Raw genomic sequence first — 20,921 nt, forward strand, 5'->3', positions numbered from 1 at the left:
AAAACATAAAAAAAGAACTTTTAAAATTGTAACATTTGACGTACTACATATAAACTGCTGATATAAAGCTACGTACATCATGGATTTTAGCTTTTAATTATTAATCTTTTAGCGGAACATGTATACATACGTTCTGAAAAAGTAGCCGCTCATTTACGAAATACGTGTATATACGCCCGATCATTAACGGAAAATATGTATATGGCGATTATGTTCCGTACATAGCGAACGGTTTTTAACTGGACCGCCCCTCGGTTAAACAGCTAAATTTAGTTTAGTTAAACGCACCAGGGAGAAAAGTAATGTATATTTGACTTTATTTTGTTTGCAGCAGTTTCTTTCCAAATCGATGATAATTTTAGATTAAGGTAAATGCGACCCAGTGGACAGACATTTAAAAGCTGTGGTAATTCTTATTGAAAATACATTTTTTAAATACTTTTTTTATACTTTTTATGTACATAATAAAGATAACACTTTAAATAAAAAAAATAATTGTCAATTCGTAGTTTATTAAATATTTGCAAACATTTTTGTACATGAATATGTTCTACATCTATGCCTCAATATTTAGATACAATTTGTTTCAATGTCCAACTGCAATGTGACAATTAGTTTGCTGATGTTAGAAACTTATAAAAGAAAATAAAAACAATGATAAATTTATTTTTATTTAAAAGTAAATAAAATATGTAATTAGTAAAATAATATAATATTGTAAAATTTCTTTAACTTTATCTTTTCGTAGTTTTTTTCTTAATTTTTTCTTTCAATAACTTTCTATTTTCTATTTTAATTTTTTCATTCTCGTATTTTTTTTTCTTTGTTATTTAAAAATTTTGTATCGATTTATCAGAAGGATAAAGTAATGTTAAAATAATTTCTAATAATAATTATTTAATACTATAAAGTTCATATTATAGATATTCATAATTTATTAAATTTGTCTTCAAATATAATATAATCTTTATTATTATAAATTTAAATTGTTAAATATCAGTGTGGACAGACAGTTTTAAGTTTAATTAATGCCAATAACCGGGCATTAAAATATATAAAATTAATTTAATTAACATAATCGTATAAAATACATACAAAGGATCATTTTTAATTAAAATATCAAAATATTTTTCTTAAAAATTAATTAAGAGAACCTTTTTTCTGCGTTACAAAAATTAGTTGCTTTCAGTAGAATGATTCAGAATTAAAATCAATCATCTCATATAATTTATCTTACAATTAGCTCATTTTATTTATTATTATTTAAGTTTTAAATAAATATTACGACTATAAACTTTTAGCGTATACAAACGTAATATGATTAATATAAGTGATTTTTAAAAATTATTTACCGTAAGATTTACACTTGTAAGCATTTAATAATAATTATTTCTTCAATCTTTAAAGATTAAATAGATTCTAAACGACCTACACACATCGACTTTGGAGAAAAATATCTTCGAAGTATAACTAAAAATAGTATTAATGTCAGCATCTAACGGTTTTTCACATTTTTCGCGAAACATGTTTTTTCGATACTTTTAAAGAATTTTTTTTAACATAATCGTTTTAACTGTTAATTTTTTAATATACATAAGAATACATTTTACAATATTTAAACTCTATCTCAGAATTTTTCTGATTCAATTAAACTGTTCGTTTTTAAACTGCAGCTAATTGAAAATTGATCTTGGTCAAACTTATGTACGAGTTACGTGACATTCGTGTTTGAAGAAAGAGGTGTGACTTTCAAAGTTAACAATAATACTGTCGGACAATAGGACATGTTCGACCGCTGAGATATTTACTTCATACATCGGACAAACGCAACGCGGCTACCTGCTACTGATCGGTGATGTTTTTCGAATCTTTCGCAGCCAGAGCCCGCGCGTGGTCAGTGGAGGGGATGGTTGGCAGCACTTGCTTGCACTCGCGCCACTCGTTCGACCTGCGTGAGTGCCAGCGAGTGCTGCCAACCATCCCCTCCACTGGCTGCACGTACGCCGGCTGCTCGCTGGCTCCAAAAGATTCCAAACTAACATCGAGGTTACTGATTTCGAATGGTGAGTTAACTCTCAAGATTCCGGAATCCTCCGAAATATCGCGCGCGCGAACGCCTTGCGAATGGAAATGTCTTTAAAGGAGGAGACCGCACAGGGCAGCCTCTTCGGCGGGAGAAGCGCTCTCCGGACTCATTTCGCATTCGACGCGTTGCTGCCGCTCGCACGGGCGCTCGCGTTTGCGTATTTGTTAATAATTCTCGGAAGATAGTTTGTTGCGGAGCCATACTGCGGTAACGCGCGCGGACATTCGGACACAGCCCGAGGGGCCGTCTCCGTCGTAGCGGCGTAGTATCATCCGACCATCCCGTCCCGCACCCTACCCTCTCTCGCTTCCGCCAAGGGTTTGCGCTTAGTTGCGGCTTAATGTGCGCCCTCCTCGCAAGGCGCACGTCGTCGCGCTTCGAAGTTCGCTTATGCGATGGTGCGGGTGGTTAGCGAACTTAAAGTCAATCTTGGGTTATGCAAACGCTTATGCTTGGTAAAACGCTCGCTGCGGGCGAGATTCCGGTAACTCGCCAGAGAGAAGGAGAACGCGAGGAAGATAGATAGATAGACAGATAAAGAGAGATAGAGAGAGAGAGATAGAGAGAGAGAGAGAAAATTGGCTGTGATATAGCGCGTTTTCGAAAGTTAAAGGGCCCCATCTGCCAGCGATTTCGCAGACTGACCGTTCCAACCTAATCTGACCATAGCTCCGGGGTTATTGATGGATTTGCATAGCGAGGGGAGGAAAGAAACATCGAATAGACGGCGTACACGGTGGTCTTAATTGGATCGAATTGCGCTCTGGCTGCGGTTCACTTGCTTGTCACGTATTGTGCGCGTGTTACGCCGGCGCATATCATTGTTATAGGCGATCGTTACACGCTCCGTTGTACGTGTAAGCCACGATTTTTACGAGCGAATCGAATCCGCGTAAAATGCGCCGCGGGGAAAACGTCGGACTGAGTATGGAGAAAGTCCGCTTTTTTATATTTATGACAGTATTTTGGCATGTTTTTTGTTTTATGCACATATTGAAACAAAGCCTCAATAAATGTAATTTTTTTAAAACGCGTACTCCCTCCGCGTTTTTCCCAACCTTTGGTTGGCAGCAGTCGATCGTAAAAAATGCTTTATTCTTTTCTTTTTTTAATCAAATATTTATCTTCTTGACTTTGAGCCATTGAGTATTAGTAATCAAATATTCTCTATTTGTCTTTTTTTTTTATACTACAGGAGAGAATGCGTACTGATATTCTAAGTGTAATCTTCAATATTTTACATCTTTACTTAATATAAGTGACAAACATTTAGTGACACAAATAAATAAGAAATAAATAATATACGTGTGAAAATTTAACAAACAAGTTTATCTTGTTTTGTGTATTAACATTTTAGAAATTTAAATATATCTGATGTAATCTTTCCAAATTATTGAACTGATGACATAATTCTGCAATCTTACTTTAAATTGTTATTTTTATTTAAAAAAAATTGTAGAATATTTTACATTCAATATATATACATATTTACAATTATTGTAAATATTAAATTGATATTTTTATAAAGTTCCGTCAAGCACCACTACTAATTTTATTATAATAAATAATATTAATTTAAGATTGAATGATAATAGTAAAGCTAATAATTGATATCTCAACGAAAATATGTCATTAAAATAAATTTAAGCCAATCTTATTTCGGTGTCCTTACATTTTAATTAATGTTATTTATTAATTATTAATTATTTTACCACTTTTTAAATCAATTATTAATAAAATAAATATTAGTTAATGTATATAATTTCTATATTTTTAATTACTTTAATTTACAAATTTGATATTTTTGAAAACAATACGATTAAAAGAGATAAGAGGTACACAGAAAAAAAATTAGTATCAAATTAACAATTTATTGTTTCACATATAAGCAAAAATATAAAATTTTCTTGAAAGAATTTATAATCTTAAACAGACATAACTTTCTTACATGAAGAGGTAAATTTTCTTCATGTAAGTAAATTATGTCTGTTTAAGATTATAAATTCTTCCAAGAAAATTTTATGTTCTTGCTTATATATGAAACAATGAATAGTTGATTTAATACTAATTTTTTTTGCTGTGTACGCTTTTTAGACGATTGACGATTGGTTTTTAAATCCACATCTTTTGCAGTATGTTATAATAGAAAAGTTCATAAGAAATTAATTAGTTATAACTGATTATCTTTAGTGTATATAATTTCTAGTTCTATAAACTTTTATTTTTTAAATGCATTATTAATAAGAAATTGAATACTATTTAAAATATTTGTTTTTCAGTGTAATATAATAATAGTAATAATAATAATAATAATTATTATTATTATTATTATTATTATTATTATTATTATAAGTGCTTGTCTTTTTATAGATTGGTCACAGATAAAAAGAATCATTTAAAAAAATTCTATAATTTTAATTAAGTTTTTTTTTTCAGTAGCTTTGTACTTATTTTTTCCTTAAAAACTTGATTATTAATGTTAAATTTAATTGCACACAAGGCACTATAATTAGCGCTGAATCAATAAGTCGAATCATTCTTTTTAGACAATTCGTTTAACGAAAGCCGAGATTTAGTTGAAAAGCACAATCACTCATTCGAAGAATTTCAACGCGAAGCGATAGCTAAGACTTTGCAACGTTTTCCTAGATCCCTCAGTTCTCTTCCAATCTCGTTACAATCGATGTTGTACAAAGCGTGTTTTGTACACAATAAACTCGACCGTAATAAGAGACTTTTACACCAAAAAATATTTTAACGAAGCGAACGTTCATGTGTTCTCGTTATGAATTCTTATTTCGTTAAGTTGAATAACATGATTGTTAGAGAGAAAATACGACCGCTACCTATATTCTCCTTATATTTTTATTTGTCGACATTGTTGTTTTGCAAATTGACATTCAAAATTGTTTACAACTTTTCTTATACGTCAGTCTACTTTGAAATTTTATATGTAAACCCGATATTTCGCGTAATTTTATAAATCGCAAAAACCATTTTGCTCGTTTAGTGGAAAGTTTTCTGTTTGACGCGCTTACTAGGGCACATTCTAAACGTGATTCAGATTAAGTTAGCAAGAAAGCTTTAGTTGTGTGCACAAACATTTTATGCAAATTAATATAAAAAATTAATTTTCATAAAATGACGAATGAATAAAGTACGTGGAAACAATTCAAAACTTAGGATAATTGTGAATTATGATGAAAAAACGTAAGAAAATTGTGAATCGTGAAAAGAAAAAGTTTAGTGAGAATATAAGCGAAAAATGAATTGAAATGATTAAAAATTAAGAAAATTGAAAGTTATGAAAATGTTGTTAATTAATCCTTAACATCTACTCTGGCATACTCGGGCTTCTTTTTAAATAAAAAATGATTTTTTTTGTAATTATTGTTTACTTTATTGCTTATAACTTTTTTAGTAAAGCGTACATTTTCTATTGTTCCTTACGGTCTAGCATTGATAAAAAATTTGTTAAAATATGTTTATTTTTATAAATGTTCTCAGCAATCAGAATTATCTTGAGTACGTCATATCTAAATGATGTAAACGTGATAAAACGGATACAATGAATTTCAAGGGTTAAGACTTTGAACTTTTTGTTCTCTGAAATCGATTCTAACTTTGATTTAAAAATTTTTTTTTGCTTTTTCTCTCTCTTTCTAAGTTTTTCTCAAAGTTTTACTGATGCTGGAGTTATAAACGTGCTAAGTTAAAGAAATCATTTTAATCAAGATGAATCATATTACTTATAAATGAAATTAAAATTCATGATATCATCACACACATTTCGCATTGTTTCTATGGCGCATCTGTTTCATGCATAATGCATCATTCATTCTTATTTATTCGGTGACAAGGACAAATGTTACGTCATGCGAAACGGAACTCAGCCTAAACTTGTGTTTAAGTTAGAAGGATAACGTTTCCAAGAAAAATAAAGTTAACGGTTTTAATATTTGAAACTAAATGTCCAAGTTAAATGCAAATTACATTGTACCGTTGAGGTTTAATAATTAAATGTGATTATGAGATAATTTTGATTTTCGTTCAATCGAGTAACGCTAATTTCGTGACGGTTTGTGGTCGATAGACTATCCGTTACCATGGGACACGAGTGGTAAATATCGTTCGACGTAAATGGGTCAAGCCATGTGACAAAATCAATTCAAGTGATACTTTATTTTTTATGTTTTTTTGTATGTTTTAGTCTTTATATATATATTTTTTTTTATCGGCGGTCTCGGCACGGTATCAAAATTTCTTTCGAGTTACAAATATCCGCTACGTCGGTTGCGGGGAGAAGCGTGTACTTCGCATCATCGCTTCTGCATCGAAAAGCAGAAAAGGCTGTTAGTTGTTCGTGACAAGGTACGCCCAACAAGAAACGTGATTCCAATTGAAATCTTTGGCTGAACTTCTCGCGGTCATTCGTCTTTGTCTTGGAAAAAGCGAGTCATACGTAAAAATCGAAAAAACATCGTATTTTTCTTGTTCAGTTTTCGACATTTAGACACATTTGTAGCAACAAGCGTTTAAACGTTTCGCTTTCTATGAGAAAATACCATTTTCACGTGCATTTTACCGACATGTTTTAATTATTGTTAGAAAATGTTACTTTGCCAATTAAATTCGTTATAACCATAGAATTATATTATTCTCTTAAAACTAATAATAATTGTTTTTAAAATATATAACTTTATTGTTTAAATATTAAATTTATTTTTACATTATATATTATTAAAAGTATGAATCACTATATTTTATTTTTATAAAGAAATGTTATAAAATAAATTAAATGCAACGCATCTCTCTCTCTCTCTCTCTCTTTCTCTCTCTCGTTATTACAGTCTTCATATTATGTATGTTTAAAATTAAAAAATTCATTGAATGAAACAAGAAAGTAACAGAAAAAGAGTATAGCAATACGATGTCAACTTAACCGATTTCTTTGCAATAATTTATGAATTTCGCTGTTATATAAATGTGCTATTATTAATAGTTCAAAGAGCGAAATATTACAAAGTTACTATTTCAATAGATTAAATGCGCATTTATCGATTTCGGCATTATGCACAGTTGGCTCGCAAAATGATGCCGATTCCACGCGTCACCGAGCGTTAATCACTTCAACCTGAATAAAATTACGGGTCGTTTTGTGTGGAGCGTCCGTGCGCTGAATTGTGCACCACTAATTACCGTTGCGTTCTCGCCGTTGTTATCCAACCATGCGGCGGACGAATACGTGCATTTATCTCCCCGGTTTTAGCTTTGCGAATCTCTTACGAATAATAGCCGGGAAAGACCGTCGTTAAAATATAAAACAAATGACACTGAACGAGTAAAAAGAAAGATGAATTCCCATTAAAGATATTAATAGATTCCAATCTTAATTGCTTTAAACGCATATTGTAACATTTTACAATACTGAAATATATAGTAAATATTTTTTATATCATTAGTTAATTATTTTATATTGATATGTATCTGTTATTATTAACGTTAAGATTATAGCATTTAACTTTAAAGAGTTTTTCAGTTTTTTAATAACAAATTAAGGTTGATTTTGTGCATAGAAAAAAAAATATCAGAAACGATTTAAACATTATTTTAATAACCTCGATATATTTAATGCTAAAAATGCTTTAAGTATTTTTATTATATTTGTTAAATTTCAGTGTATAGATATTAATTTATATATTATATCTCACGCGCGCTTATTTTAGTTTCGATGAAAATATTCATTCTACGCTGAAATGTTGGCAGCTCAATAATCCAAGCATTCGCGTTATTTCTAGCGTCTAATTAGCGGATCATTTAAGTCAAGCTTCGCGGCTGCAGTCAACAATGCGTCGCGCGTCTTAAGCTTTTAACGCTTTGATGCGCGACTCCAATTTGGTGAATCTTCCGCTCTCGCTGAATGGTATGCCTCGATGAATTTCGCGGTAATCAAGCTAATTTCTCTTTCGCGAATACAATATTCTAGTATGTAACGCTAATGAGGCCGTTGCAATCTCTGATTATTTCAATTGAACACTCGGATTCGCAAATCAACTTTATTTTATGAATCTTCTACATTTACTTATTGTTAATAATATATTAAGACATTCAATAGATCTATCTGTTTTATCTACCTATTTTAGCCTGCATAAATTTATATTTATTATATAATCGATATTTTCTATTTGAATATCAATTGGGTATTTTATTTTTAACTAATCATAGGTTTTTTCGTATGAATTTAAATAACAATGCATAAAAGCTTTAATTATATGCATATGACTCAAACGTATACAAAAATGTTTATTCCGCAGCATGTTATTTTATGGATAATGAACATACACTGAAAAAAGAGTCTTATTGTACTATTTAAACATCTGATGGATTTAATCGGTCTGTTGAAAAACGTACAAAACAGAAATATTGTAGGCAATACCAAATTATAGTAAAGTATATTAAACGTTATGATTATAAAATCTCGAGTCTTATAACCAGAAATTTTGTTTGGTTTTTTTTTACTAAAACGCACTCAATCATATGTCTTGTTGATAAAATAAAATCTTTTTTTTTAGTGTATTAATATTTCAAACTATTTCTTTAATTGCATTCTTAAAATAAAATACAATAGAAAGTTTAGAAAAGTTAAATTCAAGTTATAAAGAATCAACTTTAAAGAAAAGCAATTAAAAATTTATATCTTTTAATTTTTTTTAATTATATTTAATTATAATAAATATATTAAATTATATATGATAATGTTTAATTGCATTATATGATTATATTAAGTGCAATTCTCTAGTAGACGAAAGTTAATTTATTTCTATTTTGGAGAAAGAAATATAAATAAAAGACGAAATTAGATTCGACATCTCTCCTATTGTCTCAAATGTTTTTTTTAAATAAAGATGTCTGGTATTAGTGGCAAGACATAATTTGAAAAGTCAATACTACCGCGGAAGGGATTATTATAAAATAACTGGATTCTTTTAATACTTAAAATCGTCAGACAATAGAAAAATAAAGTATTATTGACTGTTCAAGGGAATATGGTTTAGATACTCTAAATTAGTTCCGGACTAATTGCATTCGAAATCCGCTTAATTTCTCTCTCTCTCTTTGAGTCGAGAGGTTCTCAAGCTAATTGATTTTTATTTTCATCAATCAACCTCGTACCTTCGTCCATCGTTCTGGTTCACCGCTATCACCGTAAAAGTCGAGTTAGTTTAATTAGTCTAGAGTCTAGGGACTTACACACGGACACTTTGCAAAGTGAGTGTCTTATCTTTATAACTTCTAATAATTAATGAAAATAAAATTGGAATTAATTCTTTTTTAACATATTCTTTGTATTATTATCATAATCTCCGTTCGTCTCTTATTTATAGTCATTTCTACATTTGCCTATCAGACTATTCTCAATTTTTAATATTTTTTTTAAATTTATTAAAGATTTTTCCGTGATCAAAAACCTTGATTGTAAAAGGAGCTCAATGATTTGATTATAAAAGGAGCTTGATGGCGCGAGAGTGGTTGGCCATCAATCGACAACTACAATGCAAAATTCACCTCTATAAACGATTAATGATTGGTCGGCGCTATTGATGTCGCGTTTGATCGACGTGAATTAGCTTCTTCCTACCAAACTTGTCATTAAATATTTGCGTAATTGGCGAACAACGTTGCGTTAGAGAGCGAGCTAATACAAAATCTCTAAATCTCAAGAGACTATGGGTTAACCGGCTTACTAGTTCGATATCGCAATATTAGTAGGATCTCTGAATAATTCATTTGGTGTTACTGTGCCATTAGTATCGTACTATGCAGAATTTGACGTAGACAGTTAATTTGACGCATAACGACTGAGATATTTAGCTGCACTGGGCACATGATTATATCATTCTGGCTTTCGTTTCCTTCTATTTCGTAAATACCACTTGTGCAAATAAATGTTTAAAATTAAATCAATATGTAAAATGTAAGATAATTCTGGCTTTTTCGGAAAATCTAAATGTTCTAACAATATTGGACAAACGTCTAGACTTTTGCAACTTTTAACATTATATTAAAACGTCTGGACTTTTCTCAAAATTTAACTTAATATATATAAAATAATAACATTGCAAATAGTTGTTAAAATAAACTGTGATTTGCCGAGTCGATAACATCAAAAACGTTAAATCGCTTCAAGCTTGTGAACTAATAAAATAATAATATATAAAAATTTTTAATGTACTTATAATTTGTAACTCTTATAACTTATTTTCAAAATTGAAATACATAGAAAAGTTAGATAAAAGTGACTGGTAAAATAATTATACAAATTTATCTTTTTTAAAAAATAAAATACAAAATCTTAAGGACAGGATGTTTAAAGAGCAAGAGAAGTAAATGAGTGTAGAATGATGAATTATTACAAAAGTGTATATATTTAAATAATTAAATTTTAATTTGTCTGATTTACATATTACTATTTTATTACGCCTACTTAAGGTTTTAAAGAATATCGACATTTCTCTATATATTATTATTTTATCATGTATTATTACAATTGCCTTTTTATTTTTATTTTGCAACATCAATATAAACAATTGAAAATTAAACAAAATTTGATAAGAATAATGTTAAATTTATAAAGATTTCATCAGAAAGGTATTTTAAAATTCGATCACGCTTAGATAATACAATTCTGTTAGCGATACTATTGACTTGTTCATAATTCAATACACGACAATGCCATTTTTTTGCAAGATCCTTCGATGGCCCCTCATCGCTGTTACATGCTTACATTTGTAATCCTATAAAATAATTTGCCGAAAGAGCAGTCGGGGCTGCTGTTACGATGTTCTCCAACACGTTCTGCTCGCATCCGTTATCAGACACGGCCGATCGATCTGATTGAATCGCGACTCGGACGTGTCCTTGGTGCGTTTGCGGGAACACGCACAGTGGAGGCAAATGAAATTCCCAGCCTGTCGAAAACAAGTTTTATTTCGTGGCACTTCGGTCCGATTGGGGGCCGCGAAGGGGCGTTGCGGATTGTTGCGCTAGGCGAAGGGTTGCGGTTGGGCGTACGATGGGATGAAGTCGAGAGAAGAAGAGGGTTGGTAAAGTCCCCGCTCGACGATGGGCGACGAGAGTTTCCATTCTTCGATGAAACTTCTTGGCAACTCGTTTGAACGCCACGACCAGCCTCTCCACTTTCTTCCGGATCTTATTTTGCTCGCCGCCGCCGCTGCCGCCGCCGCTGCTGCCGCTCGCGAAACTTTTCCCGATTCCTCGGAGGTGTAACATAATATTTTCGCGGCTTGGCTGGGGACCGCAAGAACCGCGCGTTGGAATAACGCGGTTATCGAGTTCCGGGATTTTAACGTTATCAAATTCGTTATCGTGCTCAGGGCGATTACAAGGTTAGCATCGTGACGTTTTGCCTCGTAAGCGTTTTAGAAAAGTCAATTAATACATTGCTTGCTACGAAGATCTGTTAATTAATACGTGCGCATTGCATTTCCAAAGCATCTTCATCCTTGCGACTAAAAAGAAATTACAAGCGTTTCATAGGAAAATAAAATATTTCTTTCATTCTACGTTTACACTATTTATTATAAAATACTATCATAATTAAAATTATGTTCAATTTAACTAATCATATTTAAAATTGTGAAACATTACGACTTGCTATCGTTTGTATGTATGTATAAGCTTTAAATGCAAAATTTACTATTTTCTACGTATCTAAACTTTATCAGTCTCTCGAGAAAAGCATTGTGATCTTACAGCTCACGCAATAAAAGAGGTAAGCGATGCTTGCCAAGTGGATTTATTATCATTTAACGAAATCGTTACGCGATTGGGCTTGCTTGGCCGGAGTAGTCCGCGTCGGAATAGCGAAAGTGTGAAAACACGTTGTCGGCGGACTAATTAAATTTCTGCATTATTACGAGGACGGCCGTTTCTGCCACTCGGCGAGTTTTAATCTGGCAGAGTAATATCTTAGGCTACATTAGGTCTTACCCTCCGCACTCCGACTGGTAGGGTGGCAGCCGGTTGAACGGGAAGATAGGGGGTTGGCAGAGGTGGTGGTGTGGCAGAGGCTCGGCATAAGCCGTCTGCCTGCCGGCTAATCAATGATTCAACTCGCCAATTACGGAGGCGCCTCGAAAAATATCCTCTCTCCACCCGTTCCCCTGTGCCTTCCTAGCACTCCTGTGAAATATTCACAGATCCTATCTCCCTTCAATTCTATCCTTTCGCCTTTGCCGTTTTACTCGTTCTTTTGACGTATTTTTAAGCTTTTCGTTTCAACCCTTTTTAAAGATCTGTTTGTGCTATGTCTATATATCGCTATTGCACTAGGATAACTTGAAATTATCTAGATAAGATAAAGATGATTAATTTTAATTTGTACAGATAAAAGATAAAATTATATATAGTTTTATCTAGATAAATTTTTAGATAAGATCACTTTAATTTAGGACATAAAACAATATATTCATTTTTTTATTTCTAAAATTGATTTTTTAAAAACAAAAGTTCTTCAAATAATTTACCATAATAATAAGTTACATCACGGACAGACGAAATTAAACATAAAGTTAGCGGGCCTATGTTAGTCACAACGGTTTCTTAGTGCTGAAGAATAATTGTTAATTTTAAATAATTTATTCTAACAAAATATATTTCTCTTTGAACAATGCGCAATAAAAATTTAAAAGTTAAGAAATAGAAGGAATACGTAACTCACATTATATAATAACTCGCAGAATTCCTTGTAAAAGTTTTCGAATTTATATTTTTGTGGAAATTTTTATATTGCACCACTACTGGATCCGAGCACTGCCAGTATTAAAAATCTATAGTTCATTTTACGTATATTATTATAGATTTCCAATACTGACAGTAAATTTTTGAACGCAATCCTACTGTTTTACCATTTTGAAAAATTCTCTTATTAGGATATAAGGTAACTTGGAGTTTGAGGCTAAGGATAATGTATTTCGTTCTGGGTATTTTATGTACATTATCTTAAATAATTTGAAAAGAATAACGTACGCGTATTGTATCAATATCGAAGTTATTTATTATCGGAATTTGATACACAGAATTAAAATAATTTAAAGAGTTTATGTAACCGTCTTACTATATGCAATAATTTTATAGCTGTTAACTAATTAGAGACGATAATCGTGTAAAGATTATTATTTATCTTTTTTTGTAAATAGTGCTCCTATTATCTCGAGATGCATTTGCCTAAGGATGAATGTCGAAGTAAAACTGCAGTAAAAACCTGATCAGAAAAAGTTCTATTGAAGGTTCTTAAAATAAATTTGACATAATGGAATCTTGTTATCTCAAATCAAACTTTATCCGTGCAACATCTATCGAGAACAAAATAAATTTCTATCATCTTGAAAATCTATTCTACTTTATTACTCTGCATTTGTTATCGTGTAAAATTATTTTGTTTAGGAATGTTAAAGTGTTCCGATTACAAGAGTTTATCCGGCACGACGCGGAGCAGAAAAGCTCGTTTAGAAAAGTTCCCCCGATCTGCGAACGGCCGCGTGCCGCCTGCCGTCGTTCGCGCTGAAGACTATTCACTGCCATTCCTCCTCGAATTATTCTTTCGCAATTTAATCAACCGGTTATAAAAGAACTTGGCTTGACCTTACAACTTTATTTTTGCATCTCCACGATTCTCACTGATTCTTCTCCGTTTTTCCTCCTCGGGCGCTCTAAATTAAATTTTCCTTTACCTTCGATGCACAAGTTTCGTGAGCAAAAGGAAGCTAAAAGGTAGAGGACAGCTAAGAGAACGTAGCTAAGAGAAGAGAATCCGAGAAGAGCGAGAGTGGACGGGGAGGGGAGTAAGAGTAAAGAGGGCGGAAAACGGAAGGTAGTAGAAGGAAGAATGATGTAGAAGTAAAAAGTCGAGAGGAGGGAGGGGGGAGTAAAGCAAAAATAGAATGTACATAAAAAATACACGGCAGCAAGCCGTAGCTGCTTCTTGCCGTAGCTTCGGTTCGCCGGCATGAAAAATTCACTAGTTGCCCTAGCTCTTATTGCAATCTTCGTTCGTGGAATTCTCGCGAAATTTAGCCACCTGCAGCAGGACAGAGGGCGGACGACCCTCTTCGATGTATACAAGCCCTTTCTTTCTTCCGCCGTATTTCATCTCAAGAAGACGTCCCTCCCCGAGTAGCTGCGAGTAGTATCAGAAACACAGAGGCTGGCATGACCTTTTTTCTCCCTCCCTCTCTCCCTCTGCCTAGAATGATTTTATTAAATTTGCTCTTATCATTCCGCTCGGCGGTAGCGTATTGGCCGAGACGACAGCGATGTTACTTGGTTATGGAGCGGGGGGACACGCGACATTGTTCCTTTTATCATAGAGATGTACGACAACGGTATTGAGTCAAACACTATATGTATACTAGATTGAATCAAGCTTTCTATTAAATCGAACAATTCTGTTGCATTCTATTGAAAGCATTTTTGTATTTAAATTAATAATTTACTGCTTTATTATTAAGAGCATTGAAATATATTATGTGAATTGTATAGAGAAGAAAGAAAAAGAGAAAATTTATGCTTGTATTTAAAATCGATATAAAATTTTTATTTATTTTAAATAATTTTGGTTTACGTTACTGAAGAAATGAAAATTATATAAACAATTGAAATGCATTATTGATCATAACTAAATTTTAGTACTGATATTTATTATGCAATTTACCTTTTCAAGTCCATGAAACTGCGCGCCGAATAAATTTTTGTCTTTAAACGCAGTTCTACGTAAGTTGAACAAAAAATAGTCCCGGAAAAAATTTTTTATATATGTATAATTATAATTATATATGATTAGTTATAAAATATGTATAATTATATATATTTTAATATATATGGACATATTTTATATAATCACATATAATTGCACTTAAAAATTTTTTTTCAGAGATAAATTCACGTTATTAGGAAATTTATTAGGTTATTTATTATTAAATAGGAAGTTATTTAATAATAAATGATACTAACAACTAACAACTTCGTCAATAATGTCAATGAGAACGTCCTTTCTCCCTTAAATCCTGTAAAGAACTTGTTGAGGAAATAACATCTCAGTTGGGGAATGAATCTGGGTCTTCCCAACTTTCCGAGACGGATGTTAGCCAGCCACTTCGATCACTGAGGCATGCCACAGTTTTTTAGAATATAAGGATTCTCATTGGCATCATTATCACATTAAATATTATTAACTTTTAATTTAATAATGTGATATTACTATTTCTTGTGCAACTAAGAATTGTGTTTTAAAATCGAAATTTATTTGGCGCGCAGTTTTAAAAACTTGAAAAAGTACATAAAATCACACAATAAATATTAGCATTAAGATCTAGCAATGATCGATCTAACAATGATCGATATTTTGATTGTTTATATTGTGTCTTTACATCATATCGATTAAAATTCTTTATTAAATATGATTTACAGAAATATATGTATTTTGCTAAAAATAAAGTTCAAATTTGAGAATTGATTTAGAAAAGAGCTTGCGCGTGTGTTAATGAAATTATTTAAACTTACATAATTGATAAAATTAAATTGTGATATAAAAAAAAGTTTACTTTAATTTTTTTGCCTTTTGTTTCTGCATTCTTTATTTGATGAATAATTTGTTTTCTGTTGCAGTACCCGACCGTTACCGTTCGTTCACGTGATCATCCGCGTCTAAGCCTTATCGTCCTTCAATCGATCCTTCAGTTGAGTGCGCGTATCAAATTTGTGCTATTTCCCGTTGCGATTTTTTCGTTGGTTCTCGGATTCGGGTTCGCGTTCGCGTGTGTAGTGCATCCAGTGCATCGGACTGCGCAGCGAGGCACGTAACTATATTGGATTCGGACCTCAAGGCTCCTTCGTTCCCTTCGTCGACCGGCAGCGCTAGGTAAGCATCACGGAAATGAGCTCGAGAGAGTATATTTCGCGCGGGCAATGCGCGTGAAACGACTCGCGGCGTTTCGCGGGAGGGCGAAGAGGGTGACGCCGACGCGGCGACGGATAGTTTGCAAAAACTTGGTTAAGTCGCTTACAAAGAGGCAAAGTGACTGAGTCGGAGTAAAGCGAAACGCCGCGCTAACTTCGAAGCACTTCGTTATAAAGTTGGGAGTTGAATAATGTATTTTTATTATTTACCCGAAGCATGCCGCGGTGCCGGCCGTGGTGATATATCGGATAAAGTCGCTTGTAATTTCCGGCGAACGTTAACTTCCCGCCGAAAGAAATCACACCGGATCACGCCACAACTTTCTTCAACGCGGGGATATTTATACGCCTGTACGGAGTGAGTGGTTCGTGCCGCACGCAGGACGTGTTTATTTGCGAAGTTTTACCCTCTTGTTTCATTAAGATTTTTTAGCAATCTATATAAGTATAATTAAATTAATATCTGCATTATGTGAAAATGATAGAGACAGAGAGAGAGAAATAAATCTCCATTTTAAATCTTAAGAAATTCAATGGTTTCTTTTTTACATATTTTACTCGAGCGTTTAGTAAATTTTTCTTACACAAATAGATAAATAAGCAAATATAAAATTAATTTAGTTGTTTAATAAATAAAAAATTGAAGATATCGTTGTCAAATCATGAAAACGTTAATAGAATTTCTTTACTTTTTTAGTTCGTGTATCAAGAAACTTAAAATTATTATTGATCGTAAAATAAGAGAATCTTTGAAATTGTTTTGATATCATATAAATTGTAATTTTTTCTGAATTTTTTTAAATTATCCAAAGCTTTGAACTAAAGTCAATAATCAACGCTGACTAATTAACAATAATTGCAATATGCAATATGATCAGTGTTAAATTGATTAAAGAAATTGTTTCTGCACTGAAATTGTTTTTTTATAATTGTTAATTCAATTATTTGTTATTTTTTATTATGAGCAGGTCAAAGAGAAATCTATCGCAGTTGACGAGATATATTTTATTTACCTATAATTCTATGGTCCAAATTCTATTCATATGCTGTTATATGTTTGATGAAAAATAGAATATAACATTAAAAATATTTTCTCAATTTTTGAATTAATTTGCAATAAATAAACTTTTAACGTTATAAGTGACAAGTAAAAATATAAATTAGTCTAATAAAGTGTTACAAAATATTTTATTTGCTTTTGTGTATCTATTGTTTTTTCATTTTGCAAAAAATAATACAATAAAATTCTTAATTGTATTTTTCGACACGTACATTCTCTGAATTTTTATTATAATTTTATTTTTATTTATCTCATCAATTTGAATCTAAATTTTTAAAATATATTGCAAAATTAATTACACAATTGAATAAATAAAACTTTTTAATTCAATATTAATTGTAGTAGGCTTAGAATAGAATACTGCTTGTTTCCTTTATCTGCGCATCTTCTTCAAAATCATTTAAAGCGTCGAATTTCCAATCAATTTTGGAAGCTTTCTTCATAAAAATATGATGGGATAATTAATTTACGTATCTTGACGCAACGGTACGTTTCGCCACGCTAACACGAAACACGCATGAAAGATCGAGCGCAAACGGCGTTCTACCATTAAGTAGTCGAAGCGGAGAAAACGCCGCCCGCTCGATAATGCATCATCGCGTTGCACTATTTCACGGGAAAATGCGCCGGCACGTTTGTCGACGAGCGATTAGCTCGCTCGCACGACGTACACGCAAGGCGTAAATCTTGAGGCTCGACGCAGATTTAAGAGGCTCGTTTGCCGAGTGCGTTGCAGAAGTACGAAGCCTAGTTGTACGTATAATCTTTAATTTATGGGATAACCGAGTCAAATTAGGAAGCAATTTTTTTTTGCTCGTAAAAATTTTCAGAATTTAAGCCCGATCGTGTAATTGACGCTTGGTCGTGTTCTTGCATTTTTTGTATTTTGTTCGTAACGACTTTAGTTAGTAATTCGCCTAGGTCTAGAATAGTCAACGCTCGCCAGATTAGCTTCGCTTCGTTGCATTCGTTGGTTGGAAGTAATGAAAAAGAGAGAAAGAAGGAGGAAAGAAGAGAGACGAGAAAACTCTTTGTGTAAACGGCCAGTGCAACTTTTTCGCGTACCTGTGAATATTATGAAAGAATTGTCTTTTGATAAATTATGAAAAAGAAAATTAAGGCATTGTTGACGCTTATAATTCAAGGAGAAGGTGATATTATAAGCATTTACATTTTATTCAATAACTTTATTCAATAATTTGATAATCAATATTTTATACTGAAATTTAACAATTATATTTATCAAAATATTGTTTAATAGATTTTAGACTCAAAGTTATGAAATATTTATTACTTAGAATATGATTTATAAAAATGTGACGACGCTGCATAATGGGTCGGAAAGGTACAGAGATAATATGGGTCACCACAAAATTATACAATATTTAAAAATTAATTTTGTTTAAAAAATACATTTCATCACAAAATTATACATATTTTTTTAAATAAATTGTTAGAAAGAGTTACAATATAACCGCGAAGTTTTAAAACAGAGGTAAATGTTAAATTACTTTAATTAGAAGATAGATCAAAAACAAACTGCCGAAATGATATCTCTAATGCTTTTAAACGCAATCCTCTAAAATAACAATCGATTTATTGAAGAAATATTTCAATTTAAAAATCTTGATAGTATCCATATTACCGTTACGCTTCTATTAACAAAATGCTATGCTAATGAACAATTTTCCATAACTCGGAATGTGTACAGCCAAATAAAAATTAAATTACGAAAAAGCTCTCGAGTATACATTTCTGTAATAATATGCTCAAATTTAAAACAACGAAGAAGTACATGTACTTAATTAAATGTTAAAATGTGTCTCGGTAAAGTTTTGAAATGCTCAAAAGTAAAAATATCTTATAACAATTGTCATCTATTATGTATTGGCATATTAGCCTCACAATATAACGGGCTATGAAACAAATGGTTCCATAAGTAATTACTAATAATTCGTCATCTAATAATGAAAATAATAATGGAGATAATACAGTTCATAATAGCTGTACAACCCACAACTCAACTTTCTCCTTTAATAATTTAATTGATTTAATGCTCGATCGACATATAAATGTATTTATGGCATTTTGAGCTCATTGATTTCAAAGTTTAATCGATGATTATTGCACTATTGCGATCTAATATCATTAATTGATACGAATCGCGTGGGATACAGATTAACGAAAGATTGAGCGCAGGCAGTAAAGCACGTGTAATTGGAAATGCATGAGATTTTGGAAATATTCGATCTTTGGGGGGAGGGAGGGGGACACACCGCGTTTTCTTCTGGTGCCGTTTGCAGTTTCGCGGCGCAGTCACATTCATACCTATATACACGTATGCATCTATAGCAAACGAAATGGAATTTTAAAAATTGAATCGCCGAGACTTGCGCTTTACGCTTACCGGCGTATTACAAAAGCGCGAGGGCAATTTCATTCATACGTAATAAGATGGGCGCATCTGGCGCCACGCATGTAACGGATGCCTTGTCATCGCTTTTCGGAAAGGCCGAGCTGTTTTCGATATTAAGGTACTTCGCGTTATTTATAAACCATCCGCGTCGTCGTCTCTCCGTTTCGGACCTTTTGTCGTGCTCTCTTCCCGCTTCCCCTGTCTCTCTCTTTCTTTTGCTCTCTTTCGCTCTTTCTCTTTTTCTCTCTCATCTCCTCTTCCGGTATCCGGGTTGAGAACAAGCGTATTAGATATTCCGTTATAAAGAGGCGGCGTAATACCGTACGGCCACCACACCGGGCGCGGGTGGGCAAAACAGCGCGGAGGACCGGGGCGAGGGAAACGGCGGCGGGGATCGGTTGTGAGGTCTGCAACGAAAATTAGCATTTTTTCCATGCGACCGACCTGCGTAGCTAATATCGCGGATATAAAGAGGCAAGCGAGTGGTGGCTGGAGGGGATCTGCAGCGAAATGGGAAGGGGATGGCCTGAAAAAAGCAGGCGTATTTACTGCGGAAAGATTAACGTGTAACGAGCTACCGTGAACAAGCTGACGTTAAAGCTTTTTACATAAACGCACGCTCAGTTTTTGATCGCGCTCACGCTTCGCCAGTGTCCATAGACACGGTTCTGTGATCGTTTCATTGTGCCTCCTGCGATAGTACACGCGATTGTAGAAAGAGGGAAAAAAGGGCGCCATATCGATTTTCGCCGGAAACAACGTGGCACGTTGGTCGAACGCTCGCGTGTTTGCATCTCGCAATTTTGAAATTGCAAACGCGTCTCTATGTAAAAGCAAGGAAATATAATTAGTTCGCGCATTACTTTTTTAGAACAAGGACGAAAATCTATATAAAAGATTTATCACGATAAAGCTGTATAAATCTTGATCGTTCCGACAACAAGGCTCACTTTGCTTTTCATTAGAATTTTAATTGCTTTATATAAATAATTTTAACAATAAAATTATTTCAGTGATATCAAGATAATTACATACGCACGTACACACACACACACACACACATATATATTAAAAGTATATGATGTGTAAAAGACATACCAGATATACAGAAAGAATAATTTAGTGTGTATGTGTGTATGTTTTTACACATCATATGCTTTTAAAACAATCGTACCTTATTTGAGCTGTGTGTATGCTACAAGCTTTGGAATCTAATGCACTATTTGTGTAGTCACATCGACAAACTTTCCGTATATTTTTCAATTTTTGCATTTTAAGATAGCTCGTCGCCTCGAAAAGCACATGCGGATCTGTAGCTAGGTTACACTTGTTTTCTTTTATCCTTAGAAATCTCCGAGCTTTTTCCGAGACCTCAACGTTTC

General features: G+C 32.7%; 1 protein-coding gene across 2 annotated transcripts in view; it reads left to right on the forward strand.

Moving 5' to 3' along the window:
- The window catches only part of LOC105193379 (CUGBP Elav-like family member 2), a 688,840-nt gene that overhangs the window by 93,404 nt on the left and 574,515 nt on the right, over nt 1-20,921 (forward strand). For both annotated transcript variants that reach the window (XM_039450395.1, XM_039450424.1), the window contains exon 2: nt 15,773-16,025. The gene's annotated coding sequence lies outside the window, so the exon portion shown is untranslated. The remainder of the gene's footprint in view (nt 1-15,772; nt 16,026-20,921) is intronic.

The sequence above is a fragment of the Solenopsis invicta genome, chromosome 1 (genome assembly GCF_016802725.1).
Source record: "Solenopsis invicta isolate M01_SB chromosome 1, UNIL_Sinv_3.0, whole genome shotgun sequence".
Lineage (NCBI taxonomy): Eukaryota > Metazoa > Arthropoda > Insecta > Hymenoptera > Formicidae > Solenopsis > Solenopsis invicta.